General features: G+C 39.2%; 1 non-coding gene across 1 annotated transcript; it reads left to right on the plus strand.

Annotated features, from left to right (window-relative positions):
* Positions 1-784: 784 nt before the first annotated feature.
* Positions 785-856, plus strand: TRNAC-GCA (transfer RNA cysteine (anticodon GCA)). Its single transcript has one exon. It is a non-coding gene; the product is annotated as a tRNA-Cys (tRNA).
* Positions 857-8,176: the final 7,320 nt, after the last annotated feature.

Below are 8,176 nucleotides of genomic sequence, written 5' to 3' on the forward strand. Positions count from 1 at the left end.
GCCTGGAATTTCCCATTTAAAATCTTTCCTGGGGCTGAAAATTAATCTTTCCTTAGGCAGTACCTAAAGGGTATGCGTATTGAGTGATCTAAAGATCAATTAAACACTGACTGAGCTTCAGTAAAGAATTATTTCTCTACACCAAAGAGGCCATGGGAATGCAGGTAGAATCCAGGAACATTGAGTTAAGTTTTCCTAGGCATCTTAAGGAACTCTGAGATTACCAGGGAAGCTGCTGGGGCCCAAACCAAGTGGGTAACCTTGTGCCTCCAAGTATAGGGGATGATTAGAGAACTAACATTTAATAAGTAATAATTATGTGCCAGGTGGAAGTCAGAGGTTGCAGTATGGAAGCCTAAAGCCCACATGTAACCCACAAATGTGAGGTTTACTCTATTCTGATAAATCACAAATCTACATTTAAAGGTAGAAACATTTCATATATATCATGTACACAGACAAGGATCTTGTGGTTTCTCCTGAAAAATTAGAATGTTCAGCAACATTGAGCTCAAATTCTCACATGGAAACAATAAGAGGAAAGCAGGAGACGGTGTCATGAGTAGTGTACAGCTCTCAGTTCACCACAGTTCTCAGCATTCCCTGGAGTTACATATGTGTGCATAGCTGCACTTGCTCCTCTTGCTTCTCATTTCCTCACTGTGATAAACCTTTGAAAATATGCCTCTCTCTCTCTCTCTCTCTCTCTCTCTCTCTCTCTCTCTCTCTCTATATATATATATATATATATATATATATATATATATATATATATATATATGCTTCCCTGGTGGCTCAGAGGTTAAAGCGTCTGCCTGCAATGCGGGAGACCCAGGTTCGATCCCTGGGTTGGGAAGATCCCCTGGAGAAGGAAATGGCAACCCACTCCAATATTCTTGCCTGGAGAATATCATGGATGGAGGAGCCTGGTAGGCCACAGTCCACGGGGTCGCAAAGAGTCGGACACAACTGAGCGACTTCACTTTCATTTTTACTGCATATATACAAATACATATATATTTAATATTTATTTATTTATTTGGCTGTGCCAGGTCTTAGTTGTAGCATGCAGGATCTTTAGCTGTGACATGAAGGATTTTCATCTGAGGCGTGCAGGATCTTTAGTTGTGGCAGGCAAACTCTTAGTTGCAGCATATGGGATCCAGTTCTCCAACCAGGGATCAAACCCAGGCCCTCTTCATTGACAGCAAAAGTCCCAGTCACAGGACCACCAGGGAAGTCCCTACACACACACACACACACGTATGTGTGTATATTAATATATACATATATATATATACTATGTGTATTATGTGATATATATATATATATATATGTAATCTGCTTTTAACTTATTTCATGCAGATGGTGCTGGCTCTATTACAAATGAGAAAATGCAATTTAGGGCACAATTGAAAGGAAACAGTAAGGAGTGTTACCTGAACTTGCCTCTCTAATGTAGACCTAAAAGAATTGTTCTCAACCATGGACAGAGAAGCCCCAGTAAGATGGCAGGTGCTGAGAGAGGGGATCAGAGGACAGACAGACAGAAACCACTCAGCCTAATCACATAGACCACAGCCTTGTCTAACTTAATGAAACTGAGCCATGCCAGGTAGAGCCACCCAAGACAGACAGGTCAAGGTGGAGAGTTCTGACAGAATGCGGTCCACTGGAGAAGAGAATGGCAAACCACTTAAGTATTCTTGCCTTGAGAACCCCATGAACAATATGAAAAGGCAAAAAGATAGGACACTGAAAGATGAACTCCCCAGGTCGGTAGGTGCCCAACATGCTATTGGAGATCAGTGGAGAAATAACCCCAGAAAGAATGAAGAGATGGAACCAAAGCAAAAAGAACATCCAGTTGTGGATGTGACTGGTAACGGAAGCAAGGTCTGATGCTGTAAAGAGCAATATTGCATAGGGACCTGGAATGTTAGGTCTATGAATCAAGGCAAATTGGAAGTGGTCGAACAGGAGATGGCAAGAGTGAACGTTGACATTTTAGGAATCAGCAACCTAAAATAGATGGGAATGGGTGAATTTAACTCAGATGACCATCCTATCTACTACTATGGGCAAGAATCCATTAGAAGAAACGGGGTAGCCATCATGGCCAACAAAAGAGTCCAAAAAGCAGTATGCGGACAGAATCTCAAAAACAACAGAATGATCTCTGTTCATTTCCAAGGCAAACCATTCAATATCACAGTGATCCAAGTCTATGCCCCGACCAGTAACGCTGAAGAAGCTGAAGTTGAACAGTTCTATGAAGACCTCTAAGACCTTTCAGAACTAACACCCAAAAAAGATGCCCTTTTCATCATAGGGGACTGGAATGCAAAACTACCACACAATTACACTCATCTAACATGCTATTAAAATAATGCTCAAAATTCTCCAAGCCAGGCTTCAACAGTACATGAACCAAGAACTTACAGATGCTCAAGCTGGTTTTAGAAAAGACAGAGGAACCAGAGATCAAATTGCCAACATCCTCTGGATCATCAAAAAAGCAAGAGAGTTCCAGAAAAACATCTATTTCTGCTTTATTGACTATGCCAAAGTCTTTGACTGTGTGGATCACCACAAACTGGAAAATTCTGAAAGAGATGGGAATACCAGATCACCTGACCTGCCTATTGAGAAACTTATATGCAGGTCAGGAAGCAACAGTTAGAACTGGACATGGAACAACAGACTGGTTCCAAATAGAAAAAGGAGTAAGTCAAGGCTGTATATTTTCACCCTGCTTATTCAACTTATATGCAGAGTACATCATGAGAAACGCTGGGCTGGAAGAAACACAAGCTGGAATCAAGATTGCCGGGAGAAATATCAGTAACCTCAGATATGCAGATGACACCACCCTTATGGCAGAAAGTGAAGAGGAACTAAAAAGCCTCTTGATGAAAGTGAAAGTGGAGAGTGAAAAAGTTGGCTTAAAGCTCAACATTCAGAAAACGAAGATCATGGCATCTGGTCCCATCATTTCATGAGAAATAGATGGGGAAACAGTGGAAACAGTGTCAGACTTTATTTTTCTGGGCTCCAAAATCACTGCAGATGGTGACTGCAGCCATGAAATTAAGACGCTTACTCCTTGGAAGGAAAGTTATGACCAACCTAGATAGCATATTCAAAAGCAGAGACATTACTTTGCCAACAAAGGTCCGTCTAGTCAAGGCTATGGTTTTTCCTGTGGTCATGTATGGATGTGAGAGTTGGACTGTGAAGAAAGCTGAGCACTGAAGAATTGATGTTTTTGAACTGTGGTGTTGGAGAAGACTCTTGAGAGTCCCTTGGACTGAAAGGAGATCCAACCAGTCCATTCTGAAGGAGATCAGCCCTGGGATTGCTTTGGAAGGAATGATGCTAAAGCTGAAACTCCAGTACTTTGGCCACCTTATGTGAAGAGTTGACTCATTGGAAAAGACTTTGATGCTGGGAGGGATTGGGGGCAGGAGGAGAAGGGGGCAACAGAGGATGAGATGGCTGGATGGCATCACCAACTCGATGGACGTGAGTCTGAGTGAACTCTGAGAATTGGTGATGGACAGGGAGGCCTGGCGTGCTGTGATTCATGGGGTTGCAAAGAGTCGGACATGACTGAGCGACTGAACTGAACTGAACTGAGGAAGTTAAAGAAATAAGATTGAACAAAACTTCTAGCAGCTGCTGCTGCTAAGTCAATTCAGTTGTGTCCGACTCTGTGCGACCCCATAGATGGCAGCCCACCAGGCTCCCCCATCCCTAGGATTCGCCAGGCAAGAACACTGGAGTGGGTTAGCATATAAATGGAGTTTGGAAGGAATCAAAAATAGAGGAAGCCTTAGCTAAAGCATGTACTTAAGGAGATGTTATCCACTAACCCAGTTTGACAGATGTATCACAAGGAGAGAATGTTGGTGGGGAAAAGTGATAAGGACATTCATTAGGAATTAAGCCTCCCCATAGCTTTCTTTGTCTCCCTTTTCTGGGTCTTGAAAATGACTCATTGGTTCAGTATTGAAAGCAAGGACCAGAATATTCTTTATGGTCAATGGAGAAGCTCTTCCTTAGAAATTTGGCAGGTATTCCAGATGGATGGATGGCCTGCTTTGCTTGTTGTTGTTGTTTAGTTGCTAAGTAGTGTCTGATGTTTTTGCAACACTATGGACTGTAGCCGGCCAGGCTCCTCTGTCCATGGGGTTTCCCCAGCAAGAATATTGGTGTGGTTGCCATTTCCTTCTCCTGGAGATCTTCCCAAACCAGGGATGGAACCCAGGTCTCTTGCATTGGCAGGCTGGCTCTTTACCCCTGAGCCAGCCTGGAAGCCCATTGCTTTGGCTTGAACCATGTTTAATCACTGTATTTTAGCCAGTGACACACTGTCAGTGATGTGTGTGCCTGTGTCTATGTGTGAGAGGGGTAGCTATAGATTTAAAAGTTCTTAATTTCATCACCTGAGAGAGGCAGCTATCATATTTCTAAATAAGAGTTTTGCTTAGGCATCTCAATGGTAAAAAAAAAAAAAAATTAAACATTCATTAATTTAAAATCCATTGTCTCTACAGTACTGAGTTAATTTAAAGCTCTTTTATGAGATTCACTTACGAAATTCAAACCCATGCTCTCATGTACTGACAGCCTCAAATGAACTGTCAGAGACAGAATAGTCTCTTAGTGAAACAGATTTGATAATGAAAGAATTTTTTGTAGGACTAAATTAATTATTAATTTATTGACTATTCCAAGCTGTGGAAGGAAATAAAATCTATCTGTAACCAAGAAATGTTTCTCTGCTCAGATTTTATTTGCCATGATACATCGAATGGTCAATGTAAAGTGAACGTCCTTAACATATTTATACTGTGTCAATTGTGTATTATTGGTTGTGTGCTTGCGTGCTCAGTCGTGTCTGACTGGGACCCCACAGACTGTAGCCTGCCAGGCTCCTCTGTCCATGGGATTTTTCAAGCAAGAATACCTGAGTGGGTTGCCGTTTCCTCCTCCAGGGATCTTCCCAACCTAGGGAATAGAATCGGTGTCTCCTGTGTCTCTTTCATTGGCAAGTGGATTCTTAACCCTGAGCCATCTGAGAAGCCCATATTATTTGTCATACATCAAAAATAAATGCTTAAGGAAATAAGACATATCATAAGGATATATCATATGATTACATCTGACTATAGATGTAAAATTTTCCTTTAACTGGTGGTTTTCTTTTATTATTCAGACACTCATAGACCCAGGGAAGCTTCAATATTTCCTACATTCCTAACCCCAAATCTATGAGTATGTTCCTGGTATTGGATTAGAATTTGCACTTATACTATTTTGCAAAGGATTTGCTAAGTTGTTTTATAGTATAAATAGATTACTAGGTCCTAAGTTAATATGTTCTTAGAAAGCCAATATAATGGATGGTGGTACTAATTATATATAGATCAATAGTTAATATGGTTATTATAAATGTCTCATCAATTTATGAACACAGAAAACGAGATTTACATCAGTTCATTCATTTTCATCCAGGCATCCATTTTTTCACTTGTTTATTTAGTAGAAATGGATCAGAAACACTCCCAAGTACAAACTGACAATTGTGCCAAAAATTGTCAGTTTAGATCACAAAACCTTTTTTCTCATATGTATTTTCATGGCACCTGACCTAGTGTTAGGTCAAGATCAGTGTTCCCACATGGGCTATGGCTCTCTGGCAACAGAATTATTTGAGATTCCTACTAAATGCAGATTCCTGGGCCACCTCCAGCTCTCTCTATTAAGATAACTCTGTGAGCAGTCCATAGAAGTCTACAGTCCCTACAAGTTTACAATTTAATGGATTCTCCAGATGATTCTTAAATATCTCAAGTTTGTGTCTTTCCATTCTAGATATCCTTTTTCTTCAGGCCATCCATCCCAACCTTCCTTGCTACATACACATACATAGTCAAAATTGAACTTCAGGAGATGAAAGCTACAATGTCTGAAGTGAAAAAACACACTAATTGAAATTTTAAAATTAAGCTTAATTTTTTAAGATTAGTGAACTTAAAGATATGCCAATTATTACTAGCCATAGGGAAACATTCATAGAAAAAAAGGTTAAAAAAATCAGCAAACTGTAGGACAACTTCAAGCAGCCTAATATATATAAAATTGTAATTCCCCAAAAAAAGAATACAATAAAAGCATGATCCATAAAACAGCAAATTGACAAATAGGAAGTTAAATTTACTGCAAACTTCTGCTCTTCAAAAGATCCTGCTAAAAAAGTGAGAAAACAAGTCAAAGGCTGGGAGAAAACGTCTGTAAATCATATATTTAATAGAAGACTTACCTATAGAATATAAGTAATTCAATAAAAAAACATAAATAGGCAAAAGATTTGGACAAATAACTTCACTTCTTCAAACATACATGGTTTGCAAATGAGCACATGAAAAGATGTTCAATATCTTTAGTCACTAGGGAAGAGAAACTGAAAACCACAGTGAGATATTTATACTACTACACATCTCTATTAGGATGACTGAAAATAAAAAGAGTTGGTGAGAAATGTGGAGGAACTGAAACTTTCTTCATATCTTGGTAGTGAGAATATGAAATAGTACAACCACTTTGGAAAACAGATTGACAGTTTCTTAAAATTTAAGCATACATCTACCATATGAGCCATTCATTATGCTCCTAGATACGTACCTAAGAGAAACACAATGGTATGTCCACACGCTCATATGCAAATGTATATAGCAACTTCTTTTGCAGTAGTCAAAAAAACTGGTTGCACCCCAGATGTCTATCAATAGTTGAATGGAAAAATGATGAAATATATCTATATAATGGAATGCTAACCCAGTAGTATAGAGGAATGAACTGTTGACATACATAACATATATATAAATCTCTACATAATTATACTGAGTGGAAGAATCCAGATACAAAAGAGTACATTCAGTATAATTTCATTAATATAAAATTCTAGAAAATACAAACTAATCTACAGAGACAGAAAGCAGGTCAGTCATTGCCTGGGGGATCAGGTAACACAAAGAGGAGCGAGAGGGCGGAAGCAGAGAGGAAAACAGGTAAACATTTGGGGATGATGAACTTGCTCACCATCTTGATGCTGGTGATGTCCAAGCTTATCAAATTATACACTTTGTGTGATGCCTACTGTACTATATATCAGTAAACTCAAGAAAGCTGTTAAAAATAACTTAAATGATGAAAAGATAGCAGGGATGAATCAGGCTAAATGATTACTATTAATAACCCCTGGGACCTGAAACAAAAGTTTAGGAGGGAATCACTCTGTTGCTTATGCCAAGTGGTGCTGTTTTAGTCTTAACATTTTTAGAAAACAGTAATAACAGCCTGGGGCTGAAATGCATTTGTTCACTGTTTAATTCCACTGCTATTCAAACATTGCATATCTGATATTTGTAATACTAAAACTCTTTAAAGACTCTCTACTTTGCTTGTGCTAAGGAAATACGTAACTAGAAGCCTCCCACCACTCAGTCTGGGTATGTTCTAGCCATGTACCTTTGATGAAAGTATGTGAAACTATCTTTACTTGGGAAGTTCAAGAAAAGCTATACATAATAGTCTCAAACATCTTCAGAGCCTTTAAGTCTGGTCAAGCTCTGAAAATAACCATAGTTGTGATGTCGCATTAAAAGCCTCACAGATTGGCAAAAAGAAAAAACCAAGCTATTCTGTTTTACACTTGACAGCACCCATGGATTACTCTTGACCTCTAACCTCATGCAAATGCTCTACTGGGGGCAAGAAGCCTCCCTAAATATGGGCTCCCACTCGTCACAGCTCCTTCTGTCCTCTTAGCTCCTTCTGCTTTCTTAGCTCCTTCTACCTTCTTAAAGACACCTTCCACTTGAAGTCAATTTAAATAGGACTCAGTTGTACCCCAAACATCTATATTTGCCATCGCCCAGATATGATTCTCAAAACTGAATTACATTGTAATGATGATTGTGTATGCATTTCTCTCATTCATTCAACAAATACTTATTGAATACTTACTATACTGTGTTTTCACATGTTGTGTGAAACATACAAAATCTCTGCCATCATGGCTATTGGGGACAAGGAGGAAACTGAAAATAAACAAAATGAATGAAAAAATATCAGAGAACTGGAAGCATTACATTGAATAGGCCAGACG

This window comes from Bos taurus, chromosome 3 (genome assembly GCF_002263795.3).
Source record: "Bos taurus isolate L1 Dominette 01449 registration number 42190680 breed Hereford chromosome 3, ARS-UCD2.0, whole genome shotgun sequence".
NCBI classification, from domain to species: Eukaryota; Metazoa; Chordata; class Mammalia; order Artiodactyla; family Bovidae; genus Bos; species Bos taurus.